This window comes from Helianthus annuus, chromosome 14 (assembly GCF_002127325.2).
Source record: "Helianthus annuus cultivar XRQ/B chromosome 14, HanXRQr2.0-SUNRISE, whole genome shotgun sequence".
NCBI classification, from domain to species: Eukaryota; Viridiplantae; Streptophyta; class Magnoliopsida; order Asterales; family Asteraceae; genus Helianthus; species Helianthus annuus.
The window spans coordinates 169,841,299-169,863,157 of NC_035446.2; the positions used below are offsets into that span (position 1 = coordinate 169,841,299).

Below are 21,859 nucleotides of genomic sequence, written 5' to 3' on the forward strand. Positions count from 1 at the left end.
AAAGCAATCCCAAACACCCCCTAACTAAATGCTTGCTTCAAATGAGTCCACATAACACTCGTACCATTTGCTTTTCTACCAGCCTTAATAAGCTTTTACAATAATGACAAATTGATTTTTCAGCACTCTTATCAAATGTAAAATGATACCACACATTTGAAGTTATGAAGTAGTCAACTACTTTTATATTGGTAATGGGTCCAATGTATGTAGTAAAACAAATAATAATTGACCATCAATTGGACTTAGCGCTTAAAAGTATCTAGTGAGTCATTTTAGGGTGAACAAGTTTAGATCCGGACTGAAAATAACCGAGAACCGAACAGAAAATATACCCAACCCGACCGGAACCCAAGTACCTAGGTATTTAGATCGGTTCCAATTTTTCATATAAAATCGGGTCGGGTCGGTTCTCGGTTCTTTTCATGGTGAAACCCGACTTTGACCTATGGACCGGAACCGACCCTATATTTAGGTTGTGAATCGGTTCTGTATTTTATGTTTGATCGGTTCCCGGGTCGGGTAGAGTCGGGTTTTTCCTTTTGCTCACCCCTAGAGTCATTAAGCTATAAATAATATTACAATGTTGAAGGAATGGGTCTCGGGTGAGACTCGCAAGGCATAGTGCAACCTTTAGTTGCAAGCAAGTAGGCTTCCCAAAGCAAAAGGTTTGGGTGCCGAGGTCAGTTGTAATTTTTACTTGGATTTGATGCATTTAATAAATTAATTGTATGTATTTTCCTTTTAAGAACATATACAAATATGACATATTATGATAGGTATCCTACCATTACATGTTATCTGATTTACTTTCAAAGTTTTAGGGTAAATTACATTTTTCGTCCTTTATGTTTGTAACGGGTTGCAATGGATAACCTTTAACTTCGATAATTACAGTCACAGTCCTTTATTTGGAAAACGCATTACATCTTTCGTCCTTTAGCACTAACCAAGTTAAAATTTTTAGTTATGTCTATCCACTTAAGGGTATTCTGGTCATTTATATTTTTATTTAAAATGTTCATTATTAAATAAAACAAAAAAATTGACATATATATAAAACATCATCTTCCCCAATTCAATTATTTCCCCAATTCCCAAACCCTAAAACACCATTGTAGGTATCTTATAATTGGCGTCATCCAAGACGTTGTTCCGTACTGAATGATGAAACAGTGGTTAACCAAGGAAGGTTAATTCACTTGTCTCATCAAGTAGGGTTAATCCCTTCTTTCCGAGGATCGGTGGCTGGATCGTCCGCTGATCTGTCTCCTGCACAAGGAAAACACACTGTGACTCGTAACAAGGAGAATGGGGTGGGGGTGCTCCTTGTTATCACTCTCCGGCGTGAGAATCCGTATTTGCTTGAGAGCAAAGTGTGTGATAGTAGTAAGAATGAGAGAGTAGATAAGCGATACCTCAAACCTGGTCTGGGATGGGTATATATAGCCGAAGAGTGAAGGAGGGTAATTAAGTGGCTAGACTGACAACGCGCAGCCCTCTGCAGGTGTGTCAGGAGCACAGGTCACGGAGGTGACGCCACGTCCCACTATGGTTGTCAGTCTGTGTGCCAGCGTTGCCTACGTGTGGGCTGACAGATGACTGCCATTGGTGCCACTTGCTGTTCTGGTCACCTGAGTCAAGGTATCAGTCCCACTTGCGTCGTCACTAGGATGCGGTGCTAGGCCGCATCGCTCTCTGCGGTAACCGGGGTTGTTTCCGCGTCCCTTGCTTTGACGAATATGTGTACAGGATGCGGTGCCAAGCCGCATCGCTATGTGCGGTAACTGTTGTTGTTACCTTATCCCTTGTCATGACGAAAATATTTATAGGATGCGGTGCTAAGCCGCATCGCCATGTGCAACATCCGTTTTCATACACCAGGTAAGTCTTCTCATCACTTGACCGATTGGATTCGGTAGCTGCGTTCGCGTGTGCCCGCACGGACGCAGATAAGTTCTTGCTGCTGGGAGTATTTGATAAGGGTGATGGTCACTCGTGACTGCTTTGGTGCGAGATTTGGGACCATACCCCTTCAATTAGCAAAGAGGGGAAAATCAGATCTGATTCGTTTTGTTTGAAACAAAAATAACATACAAAAGTGCAGCCGATATGCATTGGATGAACGAAGCTCTGTCTAATTTCCGGTGATCAGAGCTCTATTTGTTTGGTGCTTTTGGGTATTAGAGTTCGGATCATTGATATCTCCGGTTGAGTTTAGATTTCGGGTCGGATCAGATCCATTGATTGTTGGTGTAATCATGGTTGTGGTATGTACTATATTCTTTTAATTAATTTTGTTGATTTTGACTGTGGATATGATTGTTCTTCCCGATTCTCATAATTGTGATTGTGTTTGTTAAGTTTGACTTAAATTGAATGCACATTACCCTTTCATGGATAATTATATAATTTGGGGTTAAAAGACATAAAAGCCCTCATGTGCAATGCACATGCCATACTTAACCTGAAAATTTAACCATGTTAGTGCTAAAGGACGTAGGGTGTAATGAGTTTTCCAAATAAAGGACTGTGCCTGTAATTATTAAAGTTAAAGGTCATCCACTGCAATTCGATACAAACATAAAGGACGAAGAGTATAATTTACCCAAAGTTTTAACTCTGTCATGTTATATGTTCTGTTTTAAAGGTACAAGGTGGTTCAAACAATTGTATTTTACAAGTGTGATTCGAAAATTTGTATTGTAGAATCAAATCATCGGTGAACCAAAGTTAACATTGAGAAACCTAGAAAGTTTGCATCAAAAGAAACCTAAACAAAGATCATATTTCAGTAAGCCCTTATGGTTCAAAACAGTAATGTAACAATAATCTAGCATAAAATGATCACTAAACACCTAAAGTTACAACATTTAGACATTTTGCATCAAAAGAACCCAAAACAAAGATCAGTAGTGTAACATCAAACAATCACTAAACCCTTAACTAAAGTTAAAAACATTGAGAAATTTTGCATCAAAAGAAACCAAAATAGAGATCAGATTCAGTAAGCCAACAGAGAATCTAACATTGAAAACTAAAACTACCTGGTGAAGAAGAAAACCCTGACTTTGGTGAAAAGAAAACCCTGATTTTGGTGAAGACAAAACCTTGATTTTGGTGAAGATTTGCTTCAGTCTGTGTGTGTGTGAAGAGTAGTCCTTATAAGTTATACCCCGCTAATTTTGAATGATAGAGCGTGCATGTCACGCGCACCCACCAATGTACAAATGATCTTTTTCTTTTTTTCTCTTTTTGGTATAAACTTTCATTTAGATGGCTAAACTTGAACTCGGGGCGTGGGAACCAAACCAACGCCGCTTTAGTTACACCGGGCCAGCTTGGGTAGCGGCGTTGCCCCTCTGGCGTGACTATGAAGCCTGGCGTGGGGCGGGTTAGGGAGATGATGTGGATGATTGGGATTGGCTAGGAAAAGTCGACCGTTTGGGGTAGCCGTTGGGTAACGGCTAGATTAAAAATATGTATATATATATGTATATGTATATATATATATATATATATATATATATATATATATATATATATATATTTCTTTTTCAAACTTATAAATATTCAACTATTTTTTAAAACTTTTACCACTTCTCTACTTTTCACATTCTTCAATCTCTATATTTTTTTATAAATTCAACTCATAATCCTCTACAATGCATCCACTTAACCGAAACCTCGACCCGAACAACCTCTTTGCTTTCCAAGAGAACCCGAACTCTAGCCCGCCACAAAACCGCCAACCACCAAACCCGACCCAAATACCCCACCGCCAACCACAAGGTTTTGTATACTCACCTTGTCCCGAGCTAGCCGGAATGGCGTCATATATAGGGGGCGTATCTTCACAAACTTTCCATACGACGATACATCTATTCCAAGTAACATATCCCAACCCAATTTCGTACCGAAACACCGCCCCGCCCCCAGCTTCGTCCTCACCTTCCCTTTCCAGACGTTGATGCCGGTCCGCAAAAGGACAAAAATCATCCCTCCCTCTCTCTCACACACCTATACATACAATATATACATATACGTTTTAGGTCCATCCCCCTATTTTCATACATCCATCCTCTTTGCCTCATCCTCACACCCATCTTACGTAGATCCTACGTGGCGGATCATACTCCAAGGGAGGACCATCACCATACCGCATAGCCTAATCAAAGAAGCATGAGTGCAACAGGTGGGACTGCAGATTTCTTCTACAGAGAAGCTCAGCGCCTCGGTTATGTTGCCAGTTCTGCCTTCTAAGCTAATCTTTAATGTGTTTATGACCTTTATTTATAACAATTTGTGATAAGAGTTATTATAATAATATCATTGATTTTGATACAGCTCGTTCAGATTCAAAAACACTACAAATTATTGAGGTTGTGGTGGTGAGGGATGCATGTGGTCTAGAGAGAGAAAGAAAGATGAGAGAGATGAAGGTGGAGAGAGAGAAATAGATAAGGGTTGTTGAGGTTGTGGTGGTGGGGGATGTATGTAGAAAGAAAGATGAGAGAGAAGAAGGTGGAGAGAGAGAAATAGATAGGGGGAGAGATATATAAGAGAGAGAAATCTAATAATAATTTATTTTTTTAATTATAAGGATATTTTTGTCATTTAACAAATACTTACTAAAAAATTATAACAGTGTTAGAAATTTGGAATAAAATGGTTAAAAAAAGTGGCTATAATAACTCGTTAAACTTTTTGATTTTATACTCAAACGCTTAAAAATTTACCCCCCATATGATATTACTGGTTTCTTTCCGGAGCAAATCGGCGGCAAAGCACTCAGACCATGTCCGGCGTTGATTTTCTGACGAAATTTATGGCTAGATTGGATGAGTTCAAAGCAGCGTGTATGGAAGACTCCGACGCTGAAACAGAGGACGAGTTAAAAAAGAAGAACGATTTCTATATAGAAGTAGAAGAAAACGAAGAAGATTCCCACAACATTCAAGCTGTAAATTGTTCTTCTATTTTGCTTTTAAACAATTTATTGTTATTTTAATAATATTCATGAGCTAGGGTTTTGAAATTGTACGTTTGTTTTTAGGGATTTGAAGATTTCAATCTTTCTCCTGAGTTAATGAAGGCATTGTACGAGGATATGAAGTTTGTGAGGCCCAGTAAGATCCAATCAATGAGTATGCCGAAGATACTAACTCCACCTTACCAGAATTTGATCGCTCAGGCACCTACTTGCTCCGGGAAGACAACTTGTTCTGTGCTCGGTATATTGAGTCGCGTTGATCCTACATTACCTGCTCCTCAGGCTCTTTGTATATGTCCAACCAGAGAACTCGCCGCTGAGGTATATCAAATCTGTTTGGTTCTATTGCTAAAGAAAGAGTTGTGATGTATGATTGATTGGTTTATCCAACCAGAGAACTCGCCGCTGAGGTATATCAAACCATGGTTGCAAAAGTCGCTAGTCGGTAGACCAGGGAGTACTCGGACATGTTAAATTATAAAGAAATTACTTTTTAGAGATTAAATATATGTCAAATAACATATAGTTACTAATATTTATAACAAAATACTTGAAAATGATATTTATTCTTTAATAAGGAGAGGAGGGAGAGAGAGAGAGTCAGAGAGGAGATTTCTGTTTTTTTTTTCAATAGAGTTAATTGCCATTTTAGTCCCTGTGGTTTGGGTCATTTTGCCAATTTAGTCCAAAGGTTTTATTTTTAACATCTGGATCCAAAAAGGTTTCATCGTTGCCATTTTGGTCCAACTGACTTAACTCCATCCATATCTGTTAAGTCTGCCAAGGGCATTTTTGTCATTTCATTTTTCTTTTTATTAACCCTTTTTTCTTTATTGCTTTTTCTTTTACATGAAATGACAAAAATGCCCTTGGCAGACTTAACAGATATGGATGGAGTTAAGTCAGTTGGACCAAAATGGCAACGATTAAACCTTTTTGGATCCAGATGTTAAAAATGAAACCTTTGGACTAAACTGGCAAAATGGCCCAAACCACAGGGACTAAAATGGCAATTAACTCTTTTCAATATTTATATTTTATTTTCTATTTCATACACAATTAGTCCTTTGAAATTCAAGTTATTTACTTAGTAGTCCCCAGGGAGGTAAAATGACAATAGTACCCTCATGTGCCTTGCACATGGCTAGATTTAACAAAAAAAATTAACTGGGTTTGGCCTAAAGGACAAAACGTGCAAGATTTTGAAACATTAAGGACAAAACTCATCAATTTTAAAGGTAAAGGACAGCGCCTGAAATTTAGGACAAACATAAAGGACAAAACTTGTAATTTACTCCATAGTTATTAAAGCGAGCGCCCAGGCGCGCCTAGGTGCAAATAAAGCCCCGGGCCCAACAAATCGCCCTGAGTGCGCCTCGCGCCTTTAATAACTATGCTTCATGTTAGTTCATGTCATAGTTATTAAAGCAGCGCCTGGGCGCAAATAAAGCCCCCGGCCCAACAAATCGCCCTGAGTACGCCTCGTGCCTTTAATAACTATAGGCGTAGAAATTATGTTTTATTATTATTTAAGTCAAACTAGGCCCGATTTGACCTACTAGATCCAATTCTGGCCGAGGTTGACAGGTTTGACCGACTCCGAGTAATTAGGCGGAGTCGAAGAAAGTCGCCTCGGCAGCCTACCTTGTAGCGACTACTCGGGGAGTACTCGGCTCAAACTATGGTTGATTTAGTTACAAAGTTTGAGTTATGTTTTGATTTTGATGTGCAGAATATGGAAGTACTACTGAATATGGGAAAGTTTACTGGCATAACATCAGACTTGTGTCTTCCTGTGGGTAGCGTTATATCCGACTGTTATGTTCCACCCTCCGAGAGAGCGCCACTGACAGCACAGGTCATTATCGGCTCACCAGGTACTGTTGATCAAATGATAGCAGCCAACAAGCTGAGTATATCTGATTTGAAGATCCTTGTGTTTGAGGAGGTAGACTTTATGCTGGTACGTACATACCGGAGATGATCCTATGTTATAATTTTAGTATATGGCATTTGGTTTCCATGGATTGTGTAATACTTTGTGGAGTGAATACTTGTTTTTTTTTTTTTTTTTTTTTTTTTTTTTTTTTTTTTTTTTGTTCAGGCCGCTTATAAACATGTAGCTGTGCGTATAATTGAAGAAGTTGACAGGCGGAATCCCAAATGCCAGGTGTGTTGTCATTATTATAATAATAATAATAATAATGTTAATCAAGTTCTATCCTCCGACTACATTGATTTAAGCAAAAACAATGTACTGCAGGTTCAACTGTTTTCGGCTACATTCAGTGACGCAGTGAAGGATTTTGTATCAACACTTGAGAACGATGTGTTTGTACCAGAATTCCGCCAATTGTTTGTTAAGAAGCAAAAACTGTCTTTGGGTTCTGTCAAGCAATACAAAGTGAATGTAGACGATGAGCTCTCGAAGATTATGGTGATAAAGGATAAAATATTGGAGTTAGGAGATGGAGTCTGGCAAGCAATTATATTTGTGAGAGCAATAAAAGGTGTCGAAATGTTACATGAGGCGCTTGTTAATGATGGTTATGCGGTAGCAACAGTTAAAGGTTCTCTTTCATACAAAGAGCAAGAGAAGTTGATCAAAGAATTCAAATACGGGTCGACTCGGATTCTAATATGGTTTTCTTGCTCCGGGGTTTGATCATTCTCTGGTTTGTATCTTTGATTTCCGGCGTTTTCTTACCTTTTTTTTTTGAGTAAAATTCCGTTTTGCTCCCTGTGGTTTGGTCATTTTAACGGTTTTGCTCCAATAGTTTAAAAATAGCCATTTTCCTCCCTGATTTTTCTAACTTATCTTCGTTTTGCTCCCAGCCTCTAACTCCATCAGGGAGGAAACTGGCGACAAACTCGAAAGATTAGGGAGAAAACTGGCGACAAACTCGAAAGATCAGGGAGGAAAATGGCTATTTTTAAAGTATTGGAGCAAAACCGTTAAAATGACCAAACCACAGGGAGCAAAACGGAAGTTTACTCTTTTTTTTTTTTTTTTAATTGTAGTCTTATTACTTTTTCCGCTTCTTATCAGGTTAATCTGGTGGTTAACTATGATCTCCCAGTCCTAACTTGTAATTCTACACAGCCTGACTATCAGTCATACCTACGCCGCATAAGTAGAGCAGGACGGTTTGGCCGCAAGGGTATGTAATGCTTTTTTCATTTTTTATGATTGAGTGAATTTCAAGGATTGTCCTTTATCTTTATACCCATTTTCACGGGCTGTCCTTTATGTTCAAATTTGACGAGTTTTGCCCTTTATGTTTTCATATCATACACGTTTTGTCCTTTACGCATAACCCAGTTAGTTTTTTCAGTTAAATTTGGTCATGTGCTTTGCACATGAGGGAATTTTTGTCAATTCAAAGGTTGCAGAAGCTTTGAGCTGTAAATTTGCTGTTGAACTTACCTTTGAATTGACAAAAATGCCCTCATGTGCAAAGCATATGACCAAATTTAACTGAAAAAACTAACTGGGTTAGGCCTAAAGGACAAAACGTGTATGATATGAAAACATAAAGGACAAAACTCGTTAATTTTGAACATAAAGGACAACGCCTGAAAATTGATATAAAGATAAAGGACAATCCTTGAAATTCACTCTTTATGATTTATATAGTTGTGCGCGTATGGCATGTAAAGAATATTCAGACTTGCTACTTGTGACTCGTATGCAACTTTGGACTTGATAGAAATGGTTTTCTATTGGTCAAATGTCTATAATGCCCCTCAACAAGGAATGAAACATGTGGGCTAAAACTCAAGGAAATGTTTCTAGGGCTGTAAACGAACCGAACGAACACGAACAAGGCTATGTTCATGTTCATTCGTTAAGGTAATTTGGATGTTCGTGAACTGTTCGCGAACACATGACGAACAGAAGCTTGTGTTCGTGTTCGTTCGTTAAAGAATTTTGGTTGTTCGCGAACAGTTCGTAAATACTAACCACGAACGCAAATGAACACAAATGAACTTTAATTTTGAAAATTAAAAAAGGTACCGTTAATCTTAAACATTGTACACAACGAAAGTAGTTAAACATAACCATTTAAAGATTGAAGGGATGGATAATATTGGGTTCAATCGATTGGAGATAGGCTGAACGAAGGAGCGTGATATCAAAGAGGGAGAGGGTCAGAGAGCGGGAAATAATACATATGGGGTAAAGTAAAAAATTAATAAAACATTAAAAACTTTTAGAAAAATAAACATAAAAAACCGAACACGAACGGACATAAACGAACGAACACGGACGAACATATTACCGAACGTTCACGAACGCAGTCGAACGAACGAGACCTTTGTTCGTGTTCGTTCGTTAAGCTTATCGAACAAAATTTTTTGTTCGTGTTTGTTCGTTAAGCTAATCGAACAAACATAAACGAATTTCCCGCCGAACGGTTCACGAACTATTCGCTGAACGTTCGGTTCGTTTAGAGCCCTAAATGTTTCATTACCAGAGTATTGCTTCAGGTGATGGGATGCCGTTTCTAACAAACTGTTTACAATGTTATAGGAGCTGTATTCAACTTACTATGTGGTGCTGAAGACAACAGGATGATGGAAAAAATCGAGAAACGCTTTAAACTTGGTGTTACTGAGGTAAATATTTCTTATAAAACGGGAAACGACTTTTAGGGCTTTTTGCAATCTATAAAATACGCTGTTGTGTCATGGTAAGAGGTTGTAGATGAACCGTACCAACATGAACTGCATGGCTTGTTCGTGTCCGTTTGTTTGTTGAAGTTTAACCGAACAAAAGAACAAACATGAATATATAAGATATATAGATTATTTGTACGTAAACAAACATGCATGGACGAACGGACATAAATGAAGAGAAGACCAAACGGACACAATAATATTGATACGAATTTGACCCTATTTTGAAGTAGAGTTTTTGGGATCCGATCGAATAACTAATTAGTTATAGAGTGAATTTCAAGGATTGTCCTTTATCTTTATACCCATTTTCAGGTGCTGTCCTTTATGTTCAAAATTGACGAGTTTTGTCCTTTATGTTTTCATATCATACACATTTTGTCCTTTAGGCCTAACCCAGTTAGTTTTTTCAGTTAAATTTGGTCATATGCTTTGCACATAAGGGCATTTTTGTCAATTCAAAGGTAAGTTCAACAGCAGATTTACAGCTCAAAGCTTCTGCAACCTTTGAATTGACAAAAATGCCCTCATGTGTTTGCACATGACCAAATTTAACTGAAAAACTAACTGGGTTAGGCCTAAAGGACAAACGTGTATGATATGAAAACATAAAGGACAAAATTCGTCAATTTTGAACATAAAGGACAACGCCTGAAAATGGGTATAAAGATAAAGGACAATCATTGTATGGATCTATTGGTGAACCGGCACATGCTTTACGGTTACCATATTTTGTTTATTTTGTAGGTGCCATCATGGACAAGTGATGACGACTTCAAAGACGCGTTGAAGAAAGCTGGTTTGATGTAAAGTTTTTGCATCGGTCCTTAATCTAAGCATGTCATCTAATTATCACTTGTTGCAAAACGAGATTTCAGTGGGTTGAACTATGAGTTAACTGAATCTAATTATCATTTCTAGTAATCTTTAATTAAAAAAACTAGCCCACTTTTTTAGTGTATAGGGGCATTAATCAATTTTCGGCTTCTTCCTGCTGTTATTTTGTTGCCAAAGAGCATGTATTTTCAAGTTATTACCCTTTAATAAAGCTACTCTTTAAACCTTTTATTTTGATTTAAATTCTAAAAGGATCTAGAAGACCCTAAAATTAGCTTGAATCTTTTTTAATATAATGTTTGAACAAGTGAAAAATATTTTCTGAAACAACTAATGTTTGGACAAGTGAAAAGGACTTTTTGAAACAACTTTATAAGGTGGAAAAGTTATTTCTGAAAAGCTAGGAAACATTGACTTTTTAAAAAGCCAATAAGTCACTAAGGGGCTGTTTGTTTACCTCATAATGAGCCTTTTAATGGTTCAGACCTCTTACTGGTTCAGACTGTTTGTTTCACGAGCAGATGTCTGAATGGTTCAGACATTTGCCTCTGAATGGTTAAGATTTATACAGAGTCTGAATGGTTAAGACCTTTAATCTGAATTGGTTAGACATTTGCCTCCGAATGGTTAACCATTATACGTGCTCTTAATGGTTCATACCTCTTACTGGTTCAACACTTAATAGTTCAGAACTCTTACTGGTTTAGCACTTAACCATTCAGATGTTGTCAAAGAGCCCCTAAGTTGTTTCAAAAAGCTAAGCCAAACACCCCCTAACCTCTCCGAATCTGAGCCCAATCATAACCCAACAAAGAGTTTGGGCTGAGCTTAAGATCTGTTTGCTTAACTTCAAAGAGTTAAAGCTTAATCTTGGCTTTGTTTAGAACTCTAGTTTTAAAGATCAAGTTCGGCCTGTGAATAAATTTTCAAGTTCGACTTTAGCCCATATATCTAGTATTTTAATTTAAACGTATATGTTAATGGACTCGTTTGGGCTCTCAAGCCTAGGTATGCACAATATATTGAGCTTGTTTGCTTTATATAACCTCTAACCAGACACCCTTCGAGCTTTAGCAAATCGTTCTCGTGTCACTCGCGAGTTACTAGACTCAGTTACACCCCTCCATATCATATTAAAATATAGTGGAGAAAAACCTAACAGCCACAATACAAATCTAGGTCGGTTCTGGTGATTGGGTTGAACCGTATCTAGCATGATAGTCTTTTCCAAGTTTAGATATGAGATGCATCATGCAGATAAACCAACCTGTTAAAATGCCCTCGACCATACAACCACTTCAACAATAAAAATAAAGTATTTTATCACTAACAACAATATGAATAGGTATATAGGGGATGTGTCCATCGCTAATAGTGGCTAGGGATGTAGATGAACCATACGAACATGAATGGCATGTGATGACAACTTCAAATACACGTTGAAGAAAGCTGGTTTGATGTAATTTTTTTGTATCAGTTCTTAATCTAAGGGGACTAGGGGTGGTTCACTAGTGATAGAATTTATCACTCACAAGCACCAATCAAGTTTCGCCATGTCATTGACCATTTTTCCATCACTCACAACCATTTTTAGTGGGGGTGGTCATCACTCACCACCACACCCAACAATTTCCCCCAACCAACAAATACCCTCACAAAAATAAACCATAACGCGTTGAATACATCACGAAAATCGGTTTCCGTGGAAGATTAACGCGTTGATCATTGTACTGGCGGTGGGATATAACGCGTCAAACTTTATTCCGTGATATTATCACGGGAGTGCCCCGGGTCGCCTAAGGATGTCATCTAATTATCACTTGTTGGACACAAAGAATTCAGTGGGTTAAACTATGAGTGAACTGAATCTTATTATGACTTGTAGATTTTTTTTGAAAGGCCAACATAAATTTTTATTGCTTCAGAGCTAACGAGGTGCAAGCACAGAATTTACAAACAAAACACCACATAAAAGAAAACAATACACACAACACCAAAACAACCTCTAACTTGCTCTAAACACAAGAAAGAAAAACATTTACTTACAAATCTCAAAACTCAACCAATTCCTTCAAGTGATAGATGCCTCTTTCGATCTATTTTTTATCCAAAGAAAACCCAAAGTTTTAACCTCCTCAATCACCTTAGACGCCGAATTTGAAGTTCGATTAAACTCCGCCTCATTTCTCATTCTCCAAATGCTCCAAATGATAATAAGAGTGACAACATGGAAGGCCTTCTTTTCTTTGATCCTTGACATAAAGAATTCATAACCAAGAGTCTCTAAAGTTGAATGCATAGAAGCTAGGGATACTACACCACTCTTCAATTATTTACCATAGAAGCTAGGGATACTACACCACTCTTCATAATCACCATAAAACACGCATCTATCATCGAAGCTATGTATATTCCTTAAAACCAAAGACATGAATGTCGGGAGCCTTTCTTTTTCCGCTATCAATGCAACAGTTCGAAACTTTTTGGGAACCAATTATTCCTAACGAAGGCTGAATACGGTTAAAAAGTTTGATACTCTTTTTAATACTACTAACCGAACACATAGGTAGAATCTGGCTCCAGTAACCACCGGTCATCATGAGACACAATATAAGGATAGTAAGACGTTGGGGTGTGGAATCGTGAAGCATACGTGGAGGGGGTCCCCGATCGGGAAACCCCCCCCCCCCCCCCCATGAATGATCGGTGCCATGGGAATTATTCCCCGTTCGTCCCGAGCTAAAAATGTTACCGTTTGGCTTGTTGACCGTTGCCAACGGTACAATATGATAAAAAAACTTAAATTAATTATTTTTTTTCCTATTAAATACCACACAATCCATTTTTCAATTCACAATCTCAAACAATTTTCCATTTTTCAATTTATAGGGTTTCGAAAACAATGTGCATATGCGAAAAAACCTAACAATATAATTGTTTTATTTAACGTATTAAGTTTTACCTTTAACTCGAATCCTTTACTGTTAATTGTCTAAGTCAATATAAATACTAAACTTACAAAATCATAGATAATTTGTTTAGAATAATAAAGTTGATATAATCTTCAAATAAGATAATTAGCTTTAGCCCATGGCTTTATAGCCTAGTGGTATATTGGTGGTGGAATAAGGCTTTGGGACCAATAGGTCCTGGGTTCGATTCCCACAAGGGAGGTTTTCCCATGTTTATTGGGTTTCCTCCTGAATTGGTGTGGCATTATGCCTAGTGGAGATGAATATGATTGGGTGGTTCCTCTGGTGGCACGATGATACTTCAGTGATCCGAATTTGCCGTTCAAAAAAAAAAAAAAAAGATGATTAGCTTTACATACCTTTTAACATTTGGTTAATAGTTCTAAAATAAACATATGCAAATAATTGATATGCCATATATAGTAATGTTGATACAAGTATCATGAATTATTAACATTATATTATATTATATTATATACTAATAAAAGGAGAACTAAATGAATAGTGGTTGATATTTACGATATTGCCATTTAATGAAACAAACTAAATGAACAGTGAATTTAATTTGTTTTTTTTCATATGGGGTATGGGGCGGGATTGTGGCGTGAGTTGAGTACAAATGCCATCACCCCGGGCGGTCTTGGGTTTGGCGTGGCCCTTTGGGCAGGGGTTTTGGTCCGGGGGCGGGGTTGTGGCGTGGGTTGGGTACAAACGCCCAAGTCACCACCCCGGGTGGGCATGGGTTTCGGCGTTTCCCCTTAGGCGGGGGTTTCAGCCCGGGCGTTGGACGGGGCTATCAAGATGACATGGCGGGATCTCATTGGCCAAGACAAGTAGTCGTTTGGGCTAGCCGTTGACCAACGGCTATGTGTATATAAAAAAAAATTATTTACTATAAATACTCACACTTTTATTCATTTTTTACCACAACTACTTCACCTCTTCTATAATCGTCTCTATCTTATTTAAAAAAAATTCTTATCCAACCACAATACGAAAAATGAATCCTCATAATCGTGGTTTTGACCCGAACGATCCGTGGGTATTCCAAGAAATACCTAGCCCAGCATCCAATCGTCCAATTGCTCCCTTTTTAATACACTCCACGATGCCGGATATGGCTGGTTACGCATCGTTTATCTCGAATCGTTTGAAGAATGATGTCGGTCGAAAACACCAATGCCTTTCGCGCAACGCGCGTCATTAAAAAAACACTAGTTAACATATAATAAAAAAGAAACTGAATGAACAGTGTTTCATTCACTTTCTTTTTTAATATATATTAACTAATTTAGCATAGAATATATCATTAAGAGATCATTAAATGGTATAGGTACCGGTCTTAAATTTACCAAATTGGTGTATTTTTGGTACCGGTTCTGTACAGTTATTCACCGGTTTTTACCCTTAAATACCGTAATAAAAAAGAAACTGAATGAAGAGTGTTTCATTCACTTTCTTTTTTAATATATATTAACTAATTTAGCATAGAATATATCATTAAGAGATCATTAAATGGTATAGGTACCGGTCTTAAATTTACCAAATTGGTGTATTTTTGGTACCGGTTCTGTACAGTTATTCACCGGTTTTTACCCTTAAATACCGTAATAAAAAAGAAACTGAATGAACAGTGTTTCATTCACTTTCTTTTTTAATATATATTAACTAATTTAGCATAGAATATATCATTAAGAGATCATTAAATGGTATAGGTACCGGTCTTAAATTTACCAAATTGGTGTATTTTTGGTACCGGTTCTGTACAGTTATTCACCGGTTTTTACCCTTAAATACCGGTGTCGTACCAGTACCGACCGGTACCGAACCGTACCATACTAGGTATATTCGGTACCAATACCCACTTTTGGGGATTTCTGTAACGGGAACAGTGCTTTATAATTTATTTTTAAATTAAAATTAGAATGGAATACATCATTAAGAGATCAGCAAATGGTATCGGGTATAGGTACCGGTCTCAAATTTACCAAATCGGTGTATTTTCGGTACCGGTTCTGCACAGGTATTCACCGGTTTTTACCCTCAAATACCGGTACCGTACCAGTACCGACCGGTACCGAACCGTACCATACTAGGTATATTCGGTACTGGTACCCACTTTTGAGGATTTCGGTAACGGTATTTTTGGTACCGGTTGGTACCGAGCTCATCAAATCCTGTAGCAACGCAGCAATGCAAGTAATTGCACCGTTTAGATTACTTTTTGTACACACAGTAAGTAAACTGTATTTCGTTTGAATGAGGTTTTATATACACAACAACTTATTTTGCTTTCTTTTTTGTCTTTTTCTGTAATGAATGAATTGTAACATGTAAAATTAACTTGCATATTTAGAATATTGATGAGCAAATCGTATCAAATCCTGTAAACGAATCGGCATCGTATCGGTACCAAATTTATTATACCAAATCATTTTTGGTACCAATTTGGTACCTACCTCTTGGCATTTTCAGAATCGTTACTTTCGGTTTGACACCGGTCTAGCACCATACCTGTATTTATTGATTTTTACCTTCAAATACCATATCGTATTGTACCGAGCATTTTCGGTGCCGGCACCTAATTTCAATGATTTTCTGGATCAGTACTTTCGCTGCCGTTACCGGTACCGAGCTCATCCATATTTTAACGTGTTAGCACCGTAATAACTGAACTGAAAACAATCGAATTTCCAACGTGTAGGACGTGTGGGTCCTATTATTATTATATATTAGGTTATTTAAAATTGTATTTTTATGACGGAGTGATTATCCTTACCACGTCATTTTATTTATGTTTTGATATTCGGTATCTGTTTGCCGTTGCTGACACGCCTTTTGTAGTCATTGGGTCCCGCCGCAACGCGCGGGCGAAAAATAACTAGTTATAATATAGATTGAGAATGTCTTGATGAAGTAATGACAAATCATATGTAGGGTTAGGGATTCTAATATCCATAAACATTTTCATAACTTTATGATTATATTTGGATTTTCTGATTTTTTGGACCAAAACTAGATTATTAATTTGAACAAATTGTTTTTTTTTTTTTTTTGAAAGATTAATTTCATTCACACACCAAAAAACAGGCACGCGCTATGTCTCAAGGTGAGACCAAGCCGCAACCCAAGAACCATTACAAAATGTCAAAACGACACCACATCCTCCAATCTACATGCTTATTTTTATGGCCTATTTTTAAACCACAAAACACCTAAAGCCTTCACGTCCGTAATAATATCCATCACATTAATCTTCTTATTTTCAAAAATGACATCATTATTTTAACAATAATTTATGAATTAAACCGTGGTTAAATCTTTTCTAGTGGACGAGAGAACAGGAAATCAGCTGACTGGGATAATCATATGTTTTTAACGAAGAACACTGATGACACGTGGGATCCTATGAATGGTAGTGGAAAGATGTACGTCAGCATGGTATCCACGTAGGACAAGTGGGCCCGGGTATATTCATAGGATAGAAGACGAATCACGAAAGGTATAATGCTATGCGGATATGCGAATATGCTTCTACATCCCGCCTTTGCATATATCAACTTGCCTTCACAATTATTCTTGTCTAACAAGTCGGCTCCTTAATTTACCAATTTACCCTTTCTTCATTTAAGAACTACTCTATTGCCATTTAAAGGATTGTCTAACAAGTCGGCTCCTTAATTTACTAATTTACCCTCCTATGTAAAATCATATTTCTTTGCTTCAAAAGGATTATTATTATTATTATTATTATTATTATTATTATTATTATTATTATTATTATTATTATTATTATTATTATTATTATTATTATTATTTACTTGAAGTTATCTTAATATCTGTTGAATGACACTATAAATCTTTTGTGTTTCAATTGAGAACCATATTTATCACGAATGTTTATTGACATCGGCCTTACTCTTCCGATGTAAAGTACTCAAGCCGAGTCGAGTTTGAGCTGGTTTAAGCTCAAGTTTGTCTTGTTTTACTTGAAGGATATTAAACTCGGTGATTAATTTTCAAGATCAATCTCAGCTTGGGTTCGATTCGTTTATAATTTTCAATATTTTAATATTTTGTTTTATATAAATTATCTATATGTATTTATAATTATATTTTTCAAGTATAACGATTTAATTAATTTTTGCATTATATATCATTATTTTTATATAAGTAATAGCTTAGACTTGAGTTCAGACTTGACTCAATTCAAAGTTTTATAGATCAACTTCGGTTAGTTTAGCTTGAAAAAAAGAAAACGTATGTCGCTTACAGTTTACACACACATTTGTAAATTGTAATCCTGCCCCCTCCCACTACCAACCGTCACTTTGTTGGTTGAAAATTTGAATTTAAACACCTTTTTTACGTCAAGAAAAAAAAATTAACGAGCAACGAATATTTTAATATTTTGGTATTAAATTAAGGGGTGAAAGAGGAAATTCGTGGTTTATGCTTTCATGCATGTCTATTCATGAAACACTACACGCCATTTTTTGCTTTTAATATTAAAGAGTTACATAGTGTGTGATAAGCTTTTGCCAAATTTGAATCCATGTTTTCACACATTATTTGAATCATAATGCGTTATTAATTAAATAAGTAGATGCCTATTTGTGGGTAAATATATTGTCTAGTATGTTTGGACACAATTTATTTTGAGTTAAATTCAATTTTGCTTACTAAGGTTTGATAAAAACATTCATTTTCCTCTAATAGATTTAAAATGTCGATTTACCTCTAAAAGTTTTATTATTTGTTTCATTTTTATCCAAACTTCTAACAACATCCATTTCGTTCGTTAAGTCTAACCCGTGTGTCTGTCATGTGATGGGTATCTTTGTCATTTTCCATGTTAAAATAAAAAATCCGTACACAAATACTAAAAAAAAACCTACACAATGTTAAAATAAAAAATCCCTACACAAATACTAAAAAAACCCAGTATTTCACGTCAGTTCGCCGTGGAATGAGTTTTTGAAGATAGCGAACTGATGTGAACTATTGAGTTTTTATATAGGGTTTTTTTTTAGTATTTGTGTAGGGATTTTTTATTTTAGAATGGAAAATAACCAAGATACCTATCAAATGACAAACACACGGGTTAGACTTAACAAACGAGGTGGATGTTGTTAGAGGCTTGGATAAAAATGTAACAATTGATAAAACGTCTTTTGAAGGTAAATCGATGTTTTAAATCTTTTGGAGGAAGATAGATATTTTTGTCAAACCTCAAGAAGCAAAATTGAATTAAATTCATTTATTTATCTAGTTATAGTATTTATATCCAATATGTGAACCTTTTACCTGATTTGAATACATATTTTCATACATTATTTTAAAATTTGAATGACTATGCGTTATTGATATGACTATTTATAAGTAAATATATTGTATAGGATGTTTGGACAAAATTTATCTAGTTATAATATTTGTATCCAATTTAGTTTCCGGCTGATAGTTATTATTGTAAATAGTATTTACATAATGGCTATTGGCTAATATGTTTCCTTTCCTCAATTCTTGATATGATACTATATATTTTTATATAAACTATACAGGTAAAACACACTTTGTTTTATGGTTGAAGACTTGAAGCATAAAGGCATTGAGCTTGTTATCTTGTAAGATATATCGAATGTTAGTAAGAGCATCTATTATGCGCAGCTGCAAACTTGCGGGGTCCTACATGGTATCACAGCCAAGAGCGGGAACACCATGTCAAAACTAATGTTTGCTTTAATTGTAGAAAGTTAAGATCATAAGTCACTCCCAAGTTGACCGACTGGAGAGTTGTGAGTACTTGACCTAGGCGGAGAGTACTCGGGGAGTAGTCAGACATGTTAAATTATAAAGAAGTTATATTTTGAAGGGCAAGTTAGGGAATTCTTGATGAGGCAATAAAGATCTAGAATAGTGAAGTGTTTTGGCATCATCTGTTTCAGGGGGAGATTGTTAGGATTAAACCCTACAAAGGAACAGTTGATAAAGCCAAAACTTGTTCAGAGCAGTGGATCCATAATAAGCAGTTGTTTGTAACATATCTTTCCCCTTGACAGTGGTCCTAACATCTGATGACCCAAAGCACTGCTCATTACAACTGCTGCTGATCTAAAGACCGTTGAAGATAAAGCACTGATGCTCAATCTACTGATATGTATCAAGTACCGCTGACGACCAAAGCGCTGCTGGAGCTATAACAGTGGAATGAGAATCAGTAGTTTAGTTGTACATTATATTTGTTATTATTAGTTTGTATCAGTGGTTGTAGGTTGTTAGGAGGTACAAGAACAAACATTTTTACAAAATCCCAAATCACCAGATCATGTAAGTGCATTGAAGTAAAAGTGGAAATGATGTTATTCATGTGGTCCTGTTGCGCTTTTGTTTGACGTCTAATATGGGTTCATGATCTAATCCGGTGAATTGTAGACATTATTGTTGAATCCAATTAGATGTTTGATGTAATGAGGTCGTATTAATAACAAATAATAATTAATATAACTAAGTTTTCCGAGTCCAGGAAGCAATCCCGGGTAATAACCTAGTGTCAATATATATAAAAAATACATATTCAAATTAGTATGCAAAAATTGATATTCATTCATTTGAAAAATGATATTCACTTTTTAATATGATAGACACATGGATTATGCTTTATTTATTTTTAAGCCAAATTCAACCTGAGTTGACTAACTAGATCCGATTTTGGCCAAGATTAACTGCGTTTGATTGATCTCGAGTAATTAGGCAGAGTTGAAGAAAATTGTCTTCACAACCTATCTTGTAGCGATTACTTGGCCTTCAAAACGTTATTTTACAACATTACGTAAAAGTATTGCTATGCATCATCAAAACCATATAGAGATAAAACTCTCATGTTCTGAAGTAATTCGTCATATATGTATACTTGTAATTTAATTATATTTTATAGATGTATATTTTTAATTTAATTGTATTTTATGTATTGCAAGCGATTATATAAGATCTAAAAATTCCAAGAAAAAAAGTGATAGCTCAGCTGCTCAAGGCCAAGCCTTTAATATGTGGCTCTAAAATTTCCAAGTGATAAGTCGTAGTCCCGGGACTTTAGTCTTTAGGACTCCTTTGTATAAATAAAAACGTCACTTGAAGTATAAGGATATAAATAAGCTCCTCAATAAAAATAATCGAATAATATGTATAGACATGTAACAAATAGTCTATATTATGTGGCTACGATACAACAATAGTATACGTCATTCTCATTTATCAATCCTTCAATTATTTTACATTTAAGGTTTATAGTGGCCACGTTTAAAAGGTGTGTTGTTAATTTATTTTCTAGCAACATATTTTTAAGAGCCAACTACTAAAATAGTCCTAGTCCACAAGTACAACCCTTATGTATTTTTATCCAATTCTTTCAATTTACATCCAAAATATCGTGTACACCGATGTTACACGTACACAAAAATCCAGAAAGAGTTTACAATTGTACGAAAACAAAATCCTGAAAGAGTTTACAATTGTACGAAAACGACTGGATTATGTCTGTGCGTTGTGACGGTTTGGTTTTAAATAAAAGGAATATTGCATTTTAATAATCCCAACTATTCGCCATTGGCCCGCAACAATCCTAACTTTTAAAATAACCATTGGCAATCCTAGCTTTTAACATATTGGCCTCCAATAGACTTTGACTAACAGAACCCTAACGCCGTTAGTATCCGGTCACCGACGATATAAATAAATAGTTTGGTCGGATTAAACGTAAATCAAATTGGTAGGGAAATACTTTTTAGCCTTTTTGGTAAAGTTTTTTTTTACTAGATGATAAAACACATCAAAGAAATGTTACATTAGGACTCATCTCACCATTTCTGAATGGTGGTCATCTTAAATTCTAGTAATTTGTATGTGATCCCTAATTGACTGTTGTTCATACCATCTCCGACAAGTTGGGCCCTAATTGACTTCCGTTTTTATAATCCAACAATTTTATACCAAGTGGCACTATAAAAGTATGAATCCAAATTAATGTCACGTTTTCTTGTAACAATAATAGTTTAGTAAGCAAGGAATTAATATAAATTGAAATAATAGTATTCAAAAGAATGGTAATTATATCTATAATCCTTACATCTTAAGATAAATTTTATAAACCTTTAAAAATATTTTTCATTATTCTTTTTTTTTTGAACGGCAAATTTTTCATTATTCTTAAATTATAAAAATCATATATATGAACTGAATAGTGATTTCTTGTAATATTTTTGTGAGTGGAGAAGAAAAAAAAATAAAAATGGATTAAATTCTTGTAATATTTTTATGAGTGGAGAAGAAAAAAAACAATAGAAATGGATTAAAAAATATTATTCATTTAAATAGAGATAAA

At 35.9% G+C, this 21,859-nt stretch overlaps 1 pseudogene; it reads left to right on the forward strand.

Moving 5' to 3' along the window:
• Positions 1–4,717: 4,717 nt before the first annotated feature.
• LOC110905032 lies at positions 4,718–10,589 on the forward strand (annotated as a pseudogene).
• The last annotated feature ends 11,270 nt before the right edge of the window (positions 10,590–21,859 follow it).